This window comes from Camelus bactrianus, chromosome 7 (assembly GCF_048773025.1).
Source record: "Camelus bactrianus isolate YW-2024 breed Bactrian camel chromosome 7, ASM4877302v1, whole genome shotgun sequence".
NCBI lineage: Eukaryota > Metazoa > Chordata > Mammalia > Artiodactyla > Camelidae > Camelus > Camelus bactrianus.
Window position 1 is genome coordinate 3,868,101 of NC_133545.1, and position 19,414 is coordinate 3,887,514.

Consider the following 19,414-nt stretch of genomic DNA (forward strand, 5'->3'; position numbering starts at 1 on the left):
ACCTCTGCTATCCCGCTGCGCACGGCCCACTGGCCTTGACCGCTGAGCTCCTGCTGCCCGCAGAGCCGCCTAACGAGAAAGGGTTCGGGAGTCAATGATTTTCCTTCCCGGGCCTCCTTCCGTATCGCCTTTTTCCTTCTGATGGTGGGCTGAGCAGCAGGGAGAGACTATTACGCACTAGGTTTGTTAGTGCTTCAGGCAAATGCCAAGAAGATACGAGCCCTTCCTTCCAGGCAGACTCCAACTGCAATTTCTACCGATATTTTTTATTCTGCTCTGAATTTAAACAACTGGTTTTTCCCCTCTTCTCATCACTTTCCCATGAATGTTTCTCTGTACTTTCGTTTATTGTGCACCCCACCCCCTGCCCTCCACGTTCTGCCCCTGTTTGCCTGATCTTCCAAGACCCGCCTCAAGTTCCAGAGGACTCAGGAGCCTCCCAGTACCCCGTCTGCTCGTGGCCAGTTCCAGTCTCTCTTCCAGGACCGACTCACCCCGCACTTCTCCACCCCTTGGAAGGGTGATCTGCAACTGAAAGGAAGGAAGCAAGATCATGAAAGGCAGAAAGCAGAGGTGATGTCTGTAGTCAAAGCTGGCGTGGAAGCCACATGTCAGCGTGCACACACCGCGCGCACACACCCGCACACGCCCGAGTCACCTCTATCCTCTGATGCACCTGCCAATCTCAGGCCCCTCCCCGGTGCCACGCTCTCCAGGGCTCATCCAGCCCAGATTTGGAATTCCTGTTTTACCGTCAGAAATCCATGCTTTGCTCCCGGGGGCAGGGACGGGGTGGGTCTTCAGAGAGCCAGGACACCTCCCGCAAGCTCCCCGGGGGCAGTTCAAAAGAGTCCTAAGACCGAGTCAGAGGGACGGAGGTGCTCAGGAACGGCATGGGCACAGCAGGGCTGGGAGGGGAGTGAGTCAGGAGCCAGCAGGCCAGAGTGTGTCCGTTTGCACACGCGCTGCATGTGGGCTTGGATGTGGGTGCACATGGGATTATATGCACATATGCAGGTAGGCTTAGGGGTGTGTGCGTGTGTGTGTACGTATGTGTGTATGTGTGTACGTGTGTGTGTGTGTGCATATGTGCATGTGTGGTCATGGGTGTCTGCTTGCACATGAGTGTGAGCGACCAGGAGAGAAGAAGAGGGAAATATCTGCCCAGAAACCAATTGTCTGAAAGCAGTTTGTCAAAGGCAGGTTGGTCAACATGGCTGCACATCTCCGTCCTGAGTCTTGCCAGGGCACGATTCTGCCACAGCCTCCTTCAGGAGAGGTTTGGCGTGACCCCACCATCCAGAGGGAGGACCCCGACCGAGCGGGCTCCAAGGGCCTCACCCCACATCTGTGCAGATGGGAAGCCTGCAAGTTAAAGACACATTTGGAAAACAAAAATTAAATTTGCCTAGAAGATGGCCTTGTACGGGGAAGAAACATACACACACACACACACACACACACATAAAGCATCCCTCACAAAAAGCAAGGTCTTTGCTCATTAGCTAACACACCCAGGAGTACTGTTTTGCTTAAGAATCTGTATTAAATGCAAAAACACTGTTAACACCGGCCAACGAGAGGTCACGGCGCTCTGCAAGTCAAGTGAACAATGGCCTCTTCGTGCGCGACTGGAGAAGAGGAAATTGCTACAAGAAGCATTTTCTCAGTGAATTCTTCTACATGAAATCATTGACAACACGTCCAGCTTTTCCCTTCAAACATCCATCTCATCCATGTGCTTAATGGGAAAATATTCTCAGCCTGCTCAACTTCGGCCAGCAGCAAAGCAATTATTTATTTTAACATTTGCATTGAAATCAGATGGTATTAAAATTCATCAAGGCGCGATCACTGATATTACAAAACTGAGGGCGACGCTACCCCAGCCCGGCTCTTTGAAGCAATCTATCCTGCAAATAAGGAGGCAGCCTGCGGTCAGCACAAATGATAGCTGACTTCATCGCATCTGCCATTTACGTATGATTGCAACACCGTTAAAGGGAAAACTCCCAGCAGGAGGGCTTTCTATCAACACTGAGGACAACCTCAGGCAACAGTGGGCCAGGAAAAGCTCCCTGTGCTTTATGGCCGCGGTGTCCGTTTCCTTAGATTGCATGCCTTCCTGAAATTCTAGAGAAAATGGCAGCGTGCAGTTTCTACAGCCTTGCTTACGACACCCAAGTGCTTCCAGCACCAACCGAGTGAGGTCTGGCAGCACCAGAGAGCTTCAGCTGCAAGAGGTCCTCACTATTCTTCGGCAAAGTGACAGTTTCTGGAACCTGCCAGGGTCCAGGAGCCCTCTATATCCGAGGGAGCGCTCCCCAGGTGAACTTTCATTAGTGGCGAAGTGTAATCCCCAGGTAAGTCAAAGAGGATGACGATTTCTCTTCCAGGGCTTGAATCCATACCCCCAGCAGCTCCCAGAGAGCCAATGATTTATATTTATTGTTTAATTGCTTCTATTTCATTTCAGCCACAGAAGAGCCTTTCAGAGGAGGGAAGGCAGCCCGGCTCTTGTGCGTCAGAAGGCAGTTTGGAATGCAGCGGTGGGTGTGCTGCTTTGTCAAATAAAGGCCCCCGGGCGGCTCCGGTGGGAGCGCTTGGGCTGCGTGTGTACCCAGCGGGCACTCGGCTCTGCCTCCAGCCACACACCGCTTCAGCAACTTCTGTTTCCTGTCCAGCACGCTCACCGGACCAGACCAGGGAGGACGCGATAAGGGTTTCATTAAGACGACCAGTGTTGTTTCCTTTGGTGGGCCACAGTTACGACACCCAAAATGAGGAGAGGCGCTCGGGCAGAGCAAGCCTCCAGACCCACCTTGGGGGGCGCCATGGGTTTGGGCTCTGCCTCCTGGAAGGTCCCATTTCCACTTGTCCTTACAGACCCAGCTTAGCGGGCAGCAGGCCTGCTCGGCGCGGAAAGGAGACTCTGCCCTGCGCAGTGATGGCAGGACAGAACCAGGAGTCAAATGTCCCAGCTTCCCACCGTGGGCTCCTTGTCCAGGGCCAGAGCTAGAAAAATAAGCTCTCATTTCTCAGACCCGACTCACTGGGATTCATGACTGCGGCCTTTAATTGGGGCTGTAAAAATCCTAACATTAATTTCAAAGTTAAATACAAAACTTGGCTTTGAGTTTTCTGAAAGTTACAAGTATAATATAATAAAGAAAGAAATTTCCTAACAAATAGAGCAAAATTGCAGGATGTATATTTAGTGAATGTTTTAATTATAATAATTAACTTTTATTATGTTAATATATGACTTACATTACAATAAATATATAATAATTAACATGTTTATCTAATTTAATCAAACAGACTATTTCTGAATATTAGAAGGAGCAGTTAATCCGCAATAAGCCAAAATCAAATACAAATCATTGTTAATGACTCATTCATTCATTAAAACAGAGCCTTGGAGTCTGCTGACAATACATGATATTTTGCTAATCTCACTAGTGTTTTGTGTAAACCAAAGGTGATACGATGGTTTAAATGAAAACTGGAATGGAATACTACTCAGCTATTAAAAAAGAATGAAATGTTGCCGTTTGCAACAACATGGATGGACCTGGAGTGTATCATGCTAAGTGAAGTTAGGTCGGGCAGAGAAAGACAAACACTGTCTATTATCACTTATGGGTGGAATCTAAACAATAACACAAACTAATGACTATAACAAAAAGGAAGAAAAATACCATATGAGATCACTCATATGTGGAACCAAAAAAAAAAAAAAAAAAGAACATAAATACAAAACAGAAACAGACTCATAGACATAGAATACAAACTTGTGGTTGCCAAGGGGGAGGGGTGGGAAGGAACAGACTGGGAGTTCAAAATTTGTAGATACTGACAGGCATATGCAAAATAGATAAACAAAATTATACTGTACAGCACAGGGAAATGTATATAAGATCTTGCAGTAGCTCACAGCGAAAAAAATACGACAATGAATGTATGTATGTTCGTGTATAACTGAAAAGCTGTGCTCTGCACTGGAAATTGACACAACATTGTAAAATGACTATAACTCAATAAAAAAAATGTTAAAAAAAAAAAAAAGACTCACAGATATAGAGAACAAACTAATGGTTACCAGCGGGGAGAAGGGTGGGGGAGGGGCAGGATAGGGGGAGGGGCTAAGAGAAACCACTCTGTGCAAAATGAATCAGCCTCAGGCACAGCACCCCCTGAGCTCAGTGCAGCGGGTGGGGCCAGTGTTTTTTAACAACTATACATGGAGTATAATCTCTACAAATTCTGAATCACAGTGCTGTGCACCTAAAACTAATACTGTAAATCAACTACACCTCAATTTAAAAGTGGACACTGTTACTCAGACTGCGGGGATTCCTTCTGGCTGCACCCCAGTTGGTCTCAAAAATGCATCTCAACGACGTTCACGTCTACATCTGTCTAGAGGGTGATGTTCCTCCGGGAACCTATCAGGCAGTCAGACACGCACGCGTGCAGGGAGGGCAGAAACAGTGGCAGAGATTCTCCCCAGTTCTCCACCGAACCACCTGTGCCTGGGGATCAAGGAGCAGCTCGGGGGGAGGGGGAGAGCAGTGGTTCTCAGGAGTGGGGCCGGTCCCCTGGGTCCACCTTGCCAGGAGAAACTTTCACACAGGATGAAGGATTTGCGGACAGTGGGAGGACTTCGATACAAGGGAAGGATGAGGGGTCCTCATGTTACGGAAATGACAGGCCAGCCAAGAAACAAGCACCACTCGGAGGGTTGGAGTACTCAGATGTCTTACGCCGGCGGGCTCAGAGGGGCTTCTGCTCCGAAGCTCTGAGCACCTTCAAGACGTGCACATGAGGTTTTATAGGGTTAATTACAAGTTTGGGGCTATTAGCCAATAAGGCTCAAACAACAAAAAGCAAGGAATCAGTACACTGGAGCTTGTCAACTTGGAACAGATCACGTTACTGACACTTGTTGAGCTTGGATTTACGAGTTAGCTTGTTAGCCCAGTAAACTGACACTGAACTTCAGATTTACGAGTTAGCCCGGCAGAACTTAGATCAGTAAACCGACACTTATCACACTTAGATTTGTGACTTAGCTCGTTAGCCCAGCTGGGCTTTTCCTTCACACTCAGACGGCAGCAAAGGGAATCAGGCACCGTTGGGGCAACGATGGAGTGAATGCTCAGAGTGTTCCTGAGCCGTCCTCACACCCAGAACGACGCTGCAGGTGCCTTTTGACAAAAGACGTAAACACAAGGGAATCATTAAAATAGGGGAAAGGACAAAATCTACCCAATGAAGATGAAAGAGTAAGATAACTTTACCAGAAAACCCAGGCCTAGGAAATCTATTAAAATTAAATGCAGACGTTGGCTCTGAGTCAGCTGACATATTCTACCTCCATTAAATACAAAGAAATCAGGCCGGTGGGTGGACTGAAGCCACACTGAGAATGAGCTGCTCTGGCACTTCCTCCCCAGCCCAGTGACAGTCATCACGAGGACCAGCTGGTCCCCGGCATCCACGCCCCATCCGCCCTTCCCCACGTCTGAGGCGTCCCGGCCGGGGTCCTGGCTGTGATTTGGTCCCCGGGCTCCTCCGACTGCCGGCCCTTGGTTCTCAGCACCGGGCAGTTGGCTGGTTGCTCAGACCAGCAAGTAGATGATACAGGCCGGAGACATCTGCTCAGAATCACAGCCCCAGGAGGAAGCAGGGAGCAAGTCTTGCAGCTGAAGAGAGAGACCCCAGTCCACTGGTCCTCGGTATTCCAGATTTATGATGATCGTGTGAAACCCATCGATTACGAGGATGGCGAGGGAGAATGATACTGACAAGAGGCAACACAAGAAACGTTCAAGAGGTGCCACCCCGACATGGAACTGCCTGAGGTCTGGCTGGGGAGCCTCAGCCCACCCAACTCCCCCTCCTGACGGCGAGAGGCCACCGTTCCCCTGGACCCTCTCGAAAGCATAAACTGCTCTCTTGCAGGTTTCCTGGGGTGGTTTCCCCCGGCCAGTCTCTGGATCTTCGGCTCCACGTGATAACTCCTCATAAAGCTCCCTGTTCGGCTGAAATTACATCCACTCCTGTATTTCACGTTTATGCCTCATCTTCCAACGTGCTCCTCCAGCACTCTGCACCCTGAGAGCGGCCGCTTTCCCAGTTCATCTCCCCGGCGCATTTACCATTGGAGGCTCCAACTTCTCCCCTCCTCGGCCCATTTCCTAACACTTCCCAGGCCTTTTCCCAGGAGGGCTTGAAAGCAGTGAAATTATTCAGGCACTCGGGCAACGGTTATGAGGCATCTGCCCTGTGCACACAGAGCTACAGCGGATCTGCGCCGGTGCCAGGACCACCTGCCTCCCGTGTCTCCAGCCCCCCGTTTTGGTGTCCCTTCCTCTGCCTGGTCCCGCCCCTCCCCACACCCTCTGTCGGAGTCCTCTCGGGCTGCGATGACAGAATTCCAGCCCGGGGGGCTAGAAATAACAGGAAAGGACGCCTCACCGTCTGGGGGCTGGAAGTCCAGGATCAAGGCAACAGCAGCTTTGGCATCTGGCGAGAACCTGGCTCTTGGTTCACAGGCAGACGTCTCGCATTGTCCTTGCGTGGTGGAAGGTTGCTCAGCTGGGTCTCTTCTATTGGGGCACTAATCCCATTCGTGGGGGCCCCACCCTCATGACCTAATCACCTCCCAAGGGCTCCATCTCCAAATACCATCACTTTGGGGGTTAGGTTTCAACACACGAATTTGGAGAGGGTAGCAGAGCTCAGTGGTAAAGCATGTGCTTAGCATGCATGAGGTCCCGGTTCAGTCCTCAGTCCCACCATTAAAAAATAAATAAATAAACCTAATTACCACCCCCCACAAAACAAAACAAAGCAACATACGAATTTGGGGGGACACAAACATTCCAGCCCTAGCACCCACCTTGCTTCTCCACAGATGTTCAGTGCCCTCGTGGTCTCCCTGCCCACCTTCTTCTAGCAGAATCTGCTCTCAGGAAAACACTCAATTCCACCCTTTTCTCCTTTCCCTGGGGGTGCATGGTGGCTCCTGCCCTCCCAATGTGTGGACCTAGGCATCTAGACAGACTGGAGAGAGCTGGTCCAGCCTTTCACGTGGCCTCCTCGCCCCGCCTGGCTACCCTGCCCCTAGACCCAGCCCTGCAGAACCTCGAGTCTGCCTGCACAGAAACGTGGACAGTGGAGAGATGAGACATCTTTAGCCAAAAGTGTGTGTCTGCTAGACTCAAGAGGGAGGGGATCAGGGCTTGAATAACAGAAGAGACAGCACAGTCAGCTTCCAAAATGAGCACAGAATGTAAAAATCACCAACCGCCAAATGACCCTCTAAAACTCGTTAAAGCAGCACCATATTCAACATCGGTGTATCCTCTCCCACAAAATGCAACACAGTCCTGCCCCCACGTCTTCCCTGAGAACCAGGGGAAGTGGTGGCTGCTGTCACAGCCACGCCAGTGTGTCTGGGGGCTGGAGAATCCCACTCCCTGGGGGTCTCACATCATAGCAGGTGGACGGGAGTTAGGCATCTGGGCCCCGCAGTTGCACCGGCCACACCCAGGCCACCTCCAGGCACACATGCGTTGAGGGGGAATCGCGCCACAGCTGAGTTGCCCCCGAACCCGCACGGCCCCTGCCGGCTAGAGGCCCTGCGGGTGTGGGAGGGCTGACGGCTCTCCCTGCCTCACTCACGCTCAGAACTCTTCGTCTCAGAGTGGGAATCCCAGCCTCGGACACTGGAAGACGCCCCCCTGGAATTCAATGTCACCTTTAACCATCTGGGGGATTAAACCTGAACATTTGGTCGGCATGTCTGTCATCCGAAAAGCGCCCTCAGCATTTGAGTTCCACATGGCATATCTGTATGTGTGAGCCCACCTGCAAATTCCAGAGGAAGGGCTCTTTGAGTATGTCTTGGACCCAGGGCACATCTTTGACCAAGCCTGGCAGGGCCAGGCCACACGGTCCAGTCCCAGCGGGAGAGGCACACTTCATTAGATGGGAGGTGGGCATTCAAAACAGAAGCTCGAGGTCAGAATGGAAAGTATTAATGTTCCCAACGATGTCTTCTCCTGAACAGATCAGATATTTCCTCTTCAATGGCACCATCAGGCCAGTTCCTGCTTTCTTCCTTCTGCTGGTTCGTGGATAAAATCTGCCCTGCTGCCCTCTCTGTGGCTTTGCCCCCAGCGAGGGCCCTGCCTGCCCTGGGTCTCCTTGGCGCTTGTCTGCTGGGTGGAAAGGGAGCTTTAGGAGGTGAGCCCACGAAGAGGGTATCCTCCCGTGACCAGAAGGGTGACGAGATGGAGCGCCGCCTCGCCTCTCTGTCATTCATCCTCGGCGCAGATGAGATGTCATGGGAGCGTATGAGTGCTAAATCAGTTTTATTGGCCATATGATTTGATTGATCTTGTTAGACCTGACAAGAAATCAATAGGAAAAAAATAAATGTACCTTCCTGGAATGGGCTTCCCACCTGAAGGTAAAAGAACAGTCTCACAACCATGGAGGCAGATCCAGGAAGCAGTCTTGGTAAAACATCGCCAGGCCCGTGGCCCTGGGAAGAGGCTCCTCTCTGACCTCCAGACCCAGAAGGAAGTGAAGAAGGAGGCAGGTGGAACAGGCCGAGTCAATTCAGGGGTGTCGCCACCAGGCCACCCGCAGGGCTTCAGAAAAGATGAATTGTGTGCCCAGACGCCCCCAGGCTCTGGCCACAAACACGCGCAGACAATGGCAAAGCCAAGACGGTCACAGGAGAGGAGCCACTGGGGAGGCGGCCACGTCGGGGGTCATGGTGACCTGACATGATAAAAAGAGGGGGATGGCCTTGGGTCCAAACCATCCTGACTCGGCCGTTCTCTGCCTGGGGGAGCTTAAGCCTGTAACCTCCCTTCCCTGACCGTCAAAGTGCTTGTCTGTAAACAGGGGCCGTAGGACCTGCCACACCAGATGACGCAGAAGTTGGCACGAGGCTGACACGAACAGGACATGAAGGCAGCCTCACCGCCCTGCGCACCTGTGGGCACAACGCAGGCGCCTTACCTCCGTCCACCGCCAGCCATAGGGCGAACCAGTGCTGGCCCCACACAAAGGCAGACGGACGCAGCGGAAGAACCCAGGCTGCAGACCCAGGCTCACCTGTGGATTCTAACAACGCAACAAGCTGTGACGTCCTTGATTTCCTGTCTATAACGTGACCCTGCGCCAGGAGCACTCGCAGTGCTGTGCCAGCCAGCGCCAGCTGCCGTAAAAGAGCATCACGAACCAGGTGGCTTAGACACAGAAATATACCTTCCCACAGCGCTGGAAACTCACGTCCGAGACAAGGAGCTGGCCAGCCTGGGTGCTGGTGAGGCTCTCCTCGTGGCTTGCACATGGCAGCCTTCTCACTGTGTCCTCACGTGGTAGACAGAGAGCCAGCCTGCTCCCGTCTGTTCTTACAAGGCCACTACTCCTGTCAGGGCAGGGTCCCCACCCTTTTGACTCATTTATTCTTAATTCTGCAAAGGCTGTATCTCTAAAAACAGCAGGTGGTGAGGCTTCAATGTATGGATTCAGGGGAAACACAATCCAATCCATAGCAAGTACTTAATAGAAAATACAGATCCCTGGGCCCCATCCAGGTCTACAGAATCAGAGGCTTTGGGGTGGGACCCAGCACGCTGCACATCTGGCAAGTCTCTCTTCCCCATGCCAGGTGGCAACCCTGCGCAGTTTGATTTTGAGAACTGCCAGGTACGTCACGGGCAGGCTGGGGCCACTCTGTCACTTGCTCACAGAGCAGTGGAGCTCTTTCAAAGAGGGACTGAATTACCAAAGGGTCCCCTGTCAGCCCCGATTTGCCAGCAGTCCATACGTGAGTGGCTTCAAGAGTTCTGCCCCCACTTCCAACCGCAGATGAGCCTCCTGACGTGGCTACCAGGGTAGCCTCTGAGGGTTTTGGGAATAAAAGTCAGAGGGAAAGTGACGGGGTGTATAGCTCAGTGGTAGAGTGTGTGCTTAGCATGCACAAGGTCCTAGGTTCAATCCTCAGTACCTCCATTTAGGAAAAAAATTTTTTTAAGTCAGAGGGAGCTTTTAGAGACCCTGTAGTTTCAGAGGAGGTGGAGGGGAAGAAATTGAACAGCAAGCATGGTTCAGACAGGCGAAGCCCAGAACAAGCCAAAGGCATCGCCAGCCTGCCTCTGTGGCAGACCCCCGTCACCCCTACGACCACTCCACAAAGCCTGGGCCAGCCCCACAGCAGCCCCCATAACCACAGGGTGGGAGGCTGGCTCTGGGGCTGCCTCTTCCGTTTCTCTGGAGGAGAGCTGCCCTGGCTTGTGCTCGCAGGTTGTTGAGTGACTTACAGATGGGAGCTGCCTCCTCCTCCCACGACCAGCCTCCCATGAGGTCCCGGAGAGCCAGGCCCGCCCACCGCAGCCCGCCTGTTCTAACTGCACTTCCCAGACCATAGGATGGATTTAATTTTCGGTCCATGCTCTCCATCACAAAGATACTCTTCACTAGGTGACAATGTATTTCAGGCAAGGGGCAGTCGCCCATTTAGTTTACTAGCGCTGTAGGTGAAGTCAGGGGCCGCGGGCCTGGGCGAGGCGGTGAGGTGTCAGACACAGTGTGTCTTCTGTCTGGCTCAGCAGGTGATGCATTTGAGGCAGGGGTGAATCTGGTTTAGCATGTGATCTATTTCTATTTCCAGCCATAATTATGTTTTAATGTGTGATATATCCTTTTTTGTATGAGGTGCATTAAATCCCTGATAACCATGTACTTACCTCACCGCGTTAGGTATGCACACAGCCATTAATACACATTCCGACATTTAATGTATCCACTTTGCCACGCCACAGATCCCTGACTCTTTCTGAAGTTGAGAGCTGAATGGCACCTCATAAAACACCACTTCATTAAGAATCAACAGGAATAAGCCAACCAGAAACATTTTTTATTGATGAAGGTGGAACAGAGAACTACCAAGTTCACTCGTCACTTCGCACAGGGGAACGAGACAATGAAGTCCTTCCTGGGGGATTCAGTGCATCAGGAAAGCACTTCGTCTTGTCGGGGGTAGTGCAGCCAAGAGAACGCACAGCCCGACGTGAATCACTGCCGAGGACAACCTCGCCCAGTGAACGCGCCGTCTCAGCAGCTGGCGGTGACTTTGTGTCAAAGGCCTTGACGTTTCCATTCCTGAGCAGCCTCCTGCACTCCAGTCCCTTCTGGAAGCCCTGGAACACGGGCTGTGGGGCCTCCAGAATGCTCCGTGCCCCATCACAGCTTCCCGGCTTCCCTGGGAGGAGGCTGCGATGGCGTCTCAGTGAGGGCCACCAGTTAGGCGTGAACACCTGGGCCGGGACGGGTGTGGCACTGGGCACAGGAGGAGCTTCCGGCTCCACAAAGCCTGGGCCAGCCCCACAGGAGCCCCGGGGCACGCGGGGTGCTGCAGAGTTGCCCCACCGGGCCTCCGGGCCAGACTCTGTACCCCGTCCACAACTGGGCGTCAGAGGCGGCCGCCCAGGACGGCAGAAGGGCTTCACAGCTGATGCAGCTCTGTGCCTGAGACAGGTCCTGATGGCCTCCCAGCATCTGGGGCTGCAGGCCCCTCTCCGAAGAGGGACAGAGCGGCCACCTCCACACCCCCTACAGAATACATACCAGCTCCACTCCCCCTAATGAGCCTGCCTCTAGAACGTTCTCCAGCAGTGCCCACTGGTTGACCTTAGAATCTACCAGCAGAACACTGCAAGTTCCCTCCAAGCAGGTGGGATCAGACCAAGGCCAAGCTGAGCTCTCCCGCCTGCTCCCCAGGAACTCAGCGCTCCCGGGCACCCTGGGCCTGCCCGGCAGCAAAGAAAGATCCGCAGCCTCTCAGGAGGCATGAAGGAAGAGCTCCTGGGGAAGCAAGCGCCCCCTTTGCAGAGATGGGGGGCCCCGGGGGGTGGGGAGCTGGCCTTGCACGTGGGGTCGCCTGAACCTTCATCCTTCCCTGGAGCTCTCGCATCTTGCAGCAGGAAGAGACAGAAACCCGTCCTCCTTTAAAGGCCCTCAGGCCAGCCTCCTCCAGCAGCCCCGTTAGCACCTGAGCCCCACAGCTCTCAGTTGTGGGGTTGCCTGTGTGCGGTGGGGTGTGGGCACCTCCCTGGCCTCCACACCCCCAGATAGCACCCCCCACCCAGTCGAGACAACCAAAAACATCTCCAGACGTGGCCAGATGTCCCAGGGAGGCAAAACTGTCCTTGGTTGAGAACCACTGCTTTAGGCTAATTGTTAGCAAATGGAACACAACTAGAAACTGATTTTTTTAAAAATATTACTTACATAAAATATGAACCTGAAAATAACCAAGCTAAAAGTTGAGATTTACACTCTCAGAACCTCATTCAAGTCCTCCAAGAACTGTGCAGCCCCCAAGCAGCCCTGTTCTGGGGCAGCTGCCGTTCAGCTCCGGCCGGCGTGGCCTCGCGGGACCCCTCCTCCCCACTCCATCTCCCCGCACAGGACCAGCAATTTCCACTCACCATCACCATTGGGAAATGCCCACCACCCAGTTCTTTCAAAAATAAAATGAGGAGGAAGAGGAGGAGGAGAAAAGGGGAGAGGAAACTATTAGAACCGTCTCAAGGACTTCAAGGACATCTCAAAGACAAGCTGTTTTCCTCTGAGTGGCTCCTGCTCCCCATCACCATCACAAAGTAGTTTAACTTTTATGCATTCCCACCCAGTGTGAGCCCATGCCCAGGTGTAGTTTTCAATGATTACCTATCAAGTACAGGCCATTTTACAGCCTGCTTGTTTTATGCAGCCTTGTGCTATGAGCATCTTTTCATGCTGCCCTGTCGTTTTAGGGTAAGTCACAACAGTCGAGCACTGTCTCAGCAGCGGTAGGTCAGTTGGGTTAAGCTCGGATTTGCTGTGATTAGAATCCATTCCAAACTATCCCAGTGTGGTCTATTCTGGGCTCACTCAAAGTCCACTGTGGGGCTGGAGACTGTCCATGCAGCGGTCCCCGTGGATGGCTCACGCACGCACTCTGCAGCGCCCCCCACCCTGAGCATGACATCAGGGACACTGCACTGGGGGGGCCCATGGAGACCCCGCCAGCTTTACCTGCTGCCCCCCGCCCCGAGTGACACATGCCACTTCTGCTCCCAGCCCAGTGGCCAGAGCAGCTGGGAAATACCTCCTCTGTGTCCAGGAAGGGAGGGAGCCCCGGAAACACCGGGCACCCTGACAGGGTGGGCGAGGGACCCTGAGTGAACCTTCACGCCCACTGCTGGGCTTTCCTGTCACAAGCCGGCCCTTTATGGCTCAGACCCACAGGTCCCTCTGGGGGACTCCCGGTTTCTTAAATCCCTGATCTCAAGCTTGGCCAATCAGCATCGGCCCCGGGCGTGAAACTCAGAAAGTACAGGGTGGGGCCTAGGAGTCGGCATTCTAAAGAACTAGGGTGACTGTTCCAGCCAGGGTGGGGGCCACAACATTTAAGTCACAAGCAATTTTTCAGGCAAAGGTGATTGCTGGCCTCATGTCCAGTGTTGATGTCAGGGGCCCCCAAGCTCAGCGCTCCGGGTCCTTGCCGGAACCTGGGAAGTAATTACAAGGGGGTCTACAAATCGGTACTCAAACCAAGCCCTGGCTGAACAGCAAATACATAGTATTGATGAGGCATACAACCGGGGGGGACATGTGACACGATTGTGATTTATAAAATGCAGATGCACTGAACACATTCCCAGAGACAGAGCATACTTCTGACTCCATGAGTTGGCTCGAGATAGACTGTATCAGTCAAGGCCCCAGAAGGAAATAAATGGACACTCAAAGCAGGTGACTGAAGAGCTTAACACAAGGACTCTTAACCCACAGAAATCAGGAACCACAGTGCTGCTCTGCAGAGCTGGGGTCAGTGGAGGGCCTTCCACCTCTACAGGAGAAGGGGCAGGGAGGGGCAGTCACCAGAACCCAAGGCAGAAACACAGCTGCAGAAGACAGCAGGGCTGCAGCCAGCCGGCAGCCCCGTGGCAGCAGAAGTTGGAGACATCGGCACCGCGACCTTGTCCTCCCCCAGGCTTCCCCACTTCTCCCAACAGATGCCGCAGGGCCCGGGACCTGGGGAGTCAGGGCTCCAAGCAGATGGAGAGGGTGGAGAGCCATCTGGAGAGGCAAACAGAGACCTCCAGCACCGGCACTAAACAATACAGCTGTTGTATTAGCACCTACACACTTGTTTATGTTAAAAAGTGTCCTCATGCCCTAAAGAGTTGGGAAACACTGAGCCACCTGCCAAACCCAGGTCAGCCCCGGAGCGCTGCATGGTGACTCGGCGGGGCCATCTCCCTCAAGGAAGGCACGTTGTTTTGCGGAATTCCACTCATCACTGCTTCCTCTGACCCACCCGCTGTCACAGCACGCTGCTGTGGCCAAGATTCCCTGCCACAGAGCAAGGAGGATGTGTTCATGTTTGATCCCAGGTGCAGTCTTGAGGAAGCAGGAGTGAAGGGAAAGGGGGACTAAGGCAGGGAAGGGGAAAAACGGATAAAAGGTTGTGCTTTTCAGAGCTGGCCACATCTTCACAAAAAAAAAACACACCTAGCTGCTTAGTCCTGAGAGATGTCATGGGAACGAATGCAGGGAACCTCTGCATCTTGGACCCATTTACCTGGGAATGAAGTGAAAGGGCGGGGCTCCTCACCACTCACCTGCCCCTGCTGATCAGCTTTCTCCCACGGGGCATTTACTCCTCCCACCTCTGGCAGCCAGCAGGGAAGGCGCGGTGTCTCACATGCAGCACGGCCCTTCCTCAGAGTCCTGAAGTGGGGGAAGGAACCAAACCCTCTATGGATCTGTTGGTCCCCTCCAAATGCAGGATTAGGGTCTGGGTTATCTTTAGGGGCCATTATTCAGCCTTCCACACTCTCCTGAGTTTGCAGTGAGGTTTTGCTATGGGTTAAAGACCTAAATGTAACACCTAAAACCATAAAATTCCTAGGAGACAACACAGGCAGAACACTCTTTGACATAAATCATAGCAACACTTTTTGGTATCTGTCTCCTAAGGCAGAAGAAACAAAAGCAAAACTAAACAAATGGAACCTAATTAAACATAAAAGCTTCTGCACAGCAAAGGAAACCATTGGCAAAACTAAAAGACAGCCTACTAAATGGAAGAAAATATTTGCAAATGATGTGACTGACGATGGGTTAATATCCAAACTCATACAACTCATGCAATTCAATATCAAACAACTCATACAATTCAATATCAAAAAAATACTCAATCAAAAAAATGGGCAGAGGATCTAAATAGACATTTTTCAAAAAAAGTCATAGAGATGGAATAACAGACACATGAAACGATGCTTGACATCGCTAATCATCAGAGAAATGAAAATTAAAGCTACAATGAGATATCACCTCACACCTGTCAGAATGGCTAGCATCAGAAAGTTTACAAATAACAAATGTTGGCAGGCATGTGAAGAAAAGGGAACCCTTGTACACTTGGGAATGTAAATTGATGCAGCAGCATCAATTGGAAAGCAGTAATGGAGGTTCCTCAAAAAATTGAAAATAGAACTACCGTATGATCCAGCAGTTCCACTCCTGGTATACATCTGGAAAAAGAAATACTAATTTGAAAAAATTACATGCACCCAGTGTTCATAGCAGCATTACTTACAATAGCCAAGATATGAAAGCAATGCAAGTGTCCATCAACAGATGAATGGATAAAGAAGATGTGGTATATATGTATATAGTGAGAGAATGGAATATTACTCAGCCATAAAAAAGAATGAAATTCTTCCATTTGCAGCAACATGGGTAGACCTAGAGATTATGCTTAGTGAAATAAGTCAGGCAGGGAAAGACAAATACTGTATGATATCACTTATAGGTGGAATCTAAAAAATAAAACAAATGAATGTATATAGCAAAACAGAAACAGACTGCAGATACAGAAAACAAACTAGTGGTTACCTGTGGGGAGAGGGAGGGGCAAGATAGGGAATGGCCTTAAGAGATACAAACTATTATGTATAAAATAAATAAAAATATTTTAAATAAATTAAGTAAATAATCAACAAGAATATATTGAATATATTGCACAGGAAAATATAGCTATTAATTTGTAATAAATTTTAGTGGCATATATGCTATAAAAATACTAAATCACTATATTGAACATCTGAATCTAATATTGTAAATCAACAAATTGATTCATATTATTTATTCATTCTTGTTCAATTAATTAATTAAATTTAAAAAATTATCACACACCTTTCTTCTGACTCTATTGAGATGATCCTATGATTTTGATTTTTTTATTCTGTTAATGTTATGAATTAGATTATTTTATTTTTCTTTAATATTCAGCCCGCCTTGCCTTCCTGGAATAACCCAGCTGATGTGTGGTGTATAACATACTGCTAGAGTCAGTTTGCTGAATCTGTGCTTAGAATAATCACCTCTATGTTTGAGGGACAGTGGTCTGTACATCTGCCTTCTCACGTCTTCTCTCTCCGGGTGTTGGCATGAAGGTTATTGTGACCTTGAGTTGAAAAGGGTTTCCTCTCTTTCCATCCTCCAGAAGAGTTCTTATTGGAGTTATTTCTTCCATACACATTTGGTGGAATTCTATGGTGGAGCCATCCGGGGCTGGGGCTGTTTTTGTAAGAAAGGTTTTCATTTTAACTTTCACTTCTTCAACAGTAGTGATTTATTGTTTTCTTTTCATTATTTTGTCAGTTTTTTTTCTAGGAACTCCAGTGCTTCACACACGCATTCAAGGGTACTGGTATCAGGTCTCTTCTGCCAGCAAGTAAAGCACCAGCTGTAGGCATTTGGGAGAGTCTCTTCATCGGACTGAGGAAGTGCCTTCCTTCCTTAATAGTCACTGAATGTTTTTGTCAGAAACAGATTCTGGATTTGTATCTAATGCTCTTTCTGCATCTACTAAGATGATCGTATGGTTTTTCTTTTTATATTTGTAAATACAGTGAATTGCACTGATTTGTAAATGTCAGTCTCACATTCCTGGGATAAATCCCTGTTGGCCATGATGTATTATGTATTTACATATTTTTAGATTCAAACTGCTAAAACTTCATTAAGAATATGTGCCTCTGAGTTCATTACGGATATTGGTCTGTGATTTTATTTTCTTATGTTGTCTTTTTCTGGTTTGGGTATCAATATAATACTGGCCTTAGAGAATGAATTGGAAAGTATTCTCTCCTCTTCAGTTTTCTGAGACTTTCTGTAGCATTGGTATTATGTCTTCCTTAAATTTTGACAGAATTCACCAGTAAGGCTATAGTTTTCTTTATGTGAAGGTTTTTACCTAGAAATTTAATTTTTTTAAATAGATGCTGGGCTATTCAGTATATCTACTCCTTCCTGAGTGAGTTTTGATAGTTTGTCTTGCAAGAAATTTACCCCGGGGTTCCTTCTGGATACAAGCCCAGGAGTGGGATTCCTGAGTCATACAGTAAGTCTATTCGTAGTCTTTTTGAGGAATCTCCATACTGTTTTCTACAGTGGCTGCACCAAACTGCATTCCCACCAGCAGCGAAGGAGGGTTCCCTTTTCTCCACAGCGTCTCCAGCATTTGTCATTTGTGGACTTTTGAATGATGGCCATTCTGACTGGTGTGAGGTGATACCTCACTGTAGTTTTGATTTGCATTTCTCTGATAATTAGTGATACTGAGCATTTTTTCACGTGCCTATTGGCCATCTGTGTGTCTTCATTGGAGAATTGCTTGTTTAGATCTTCTGTCCATTTTTGGATTGCGTTGTTTGTTTTTTTCTTATTAAGCCATGTGAGCTGCTTATATATTCTGGAGATCAAGCCTTTGTCAGTTTCATCTTTTGCAAAAATTTTCTCCCATTCTGCAGCTCACAGTGAAAAAGTATGCAACAAGGAACACATGCATGTTCATGTATAACTGAAAAAGTGTTTTCTACACTGGAAATTGGCACAACATTGTAAACTGACTACAACTCAATAAAATAAAATTGAAAAAAAAAAATTTACCCTGGGATGGGGGAGGGTAGAGCTCAGTGGTAAAGCACGTGCTTAGCATGCACGAGGTCCTGGGTTCAATCCTCAGTACCTCTACTAAAATAAATAAATAAATACATAAGTATATAAATAAACAAACCTAATTACCTCCTCTTCCCTAAAAAACCCCCAAAAAACAAACACACACAAAAAAAGAAATGTACCCATTTTATCTAAGTTGTGTAACTTTGGGCATAAATTGTTCACAATATCCTCTTACCCTATTGTGTGGGGTATTTCTCTCTCATTCCCGACCCTGGTAATCTGGGCCATATCTCTTTATTTCCCAATCAGTCTTGCTAGACATTTATCAGTTTGGTTGATCTGCAAGAACCAATTTGGTGTCGCTGATTTTCTCTATTGTTTATCTGCTGTTTGGTTCATTGATTGCGTTCTTATCTTTATTGTTCTCTTTCTTCTGCTTAATTTGAGTTTCCTTTGCTCTTCTTTTCCATGCTAAGAAAAATCACTGATAAAAACGTGATTTCTGCCTTCATTACACGGAAAACACTCTCCCGAGTGCCGCTTACACGTGGCTCACTCCTGTTACAGCAACGTGCATTGCAGCAGAATGAAATGCACTCCCTGCCAAGGGGACAACGTTTCCTTTAAGGTCAAATTTAACAGGCTCTATGTCTGATCAGTATCACTGCATTCTCAGTGACATCCAGCCTCGCTCTTCATTAGAATATGATTTTACAGAAAACCAGGCCTGTCCTCTTAGAGTTATCAACAACGTTTGCCACAGAAAATCCAAGTCACTTACCAACTTGCTATAATTAACCCGGTAACTTTGACCTAACTGATCTCTTACGAGTAAAACTGCCTCTTTGGAAACTGAATAAATTCTCTTGCTAACTTACAAAACATCTCAGCTTCGGGTCTGGGTCTTCCTTCTTGTCAGCAACACAAGGGAAGTTCAGATGGAAGTCGGAGCGTTCATTTTGGGAAGCAAGAGGGAATCTCACCCTTCACAGAGTGCACCTTGCAAACAAGCCCCTGGGAGCGGTGTCTTGATCGGAGGGTAACACAGTCCTACACTCACTGGGCAGTTCTCATTTCAGCTTTGGGATCCTCTGGAGTCCGTGCGTGTGGACTGGCCCGCAGGACAGCAGATTCCTTGATCACCTTTATTTTGTGGGGAAAATATCTGTAACTAAGAGACCAGGTATTTACAACTATTCAACATGTCCACTCGTTTAATTCTCAAACAACCTTACAAATTGGCGACTATTATTACCTCCTCTTGATGGGTGAGAAAGGGAGGCACAGAGGAGATGAAAAAACTTGCCAAAGATCTCTTGACCAGAAAAAGGAAAAAGCTGGAATGCGACCCTCAGCTCCACACCAG

At 49.4% G+C, this 19,414-nt stretch overlaps 1 protein-coding gene across 6 annotated transcripts in view; it reads right to left on the minus strand.

Annotated features, from left to right (window-relative positions):
* ACTR3B (actin related protein 3B) overlaps window positions 1–19,414 on the minus strand; it is a 169,984-nt gene that overhangs the window by 58,238 nt on the left and 92,332 nt on the right. For 5 of the 6 annotated variants that reach the window (XR_012507984.1, XR_012507985.1, XR_012507983.1 and 2 more), the window contains exon 11: window positions 3–19,191. The exons of the other annotated variant lie outside the window; for it this stretch is intronic. The gene's annotated coding sequence lies outside the window, so the exon portion shown is untranslated. The remainder of the gene's footprint in view (window positions 1–2; window positions 19,192–19,414) is intronic. 6 annotated transcript variants of the gene reach the window in all.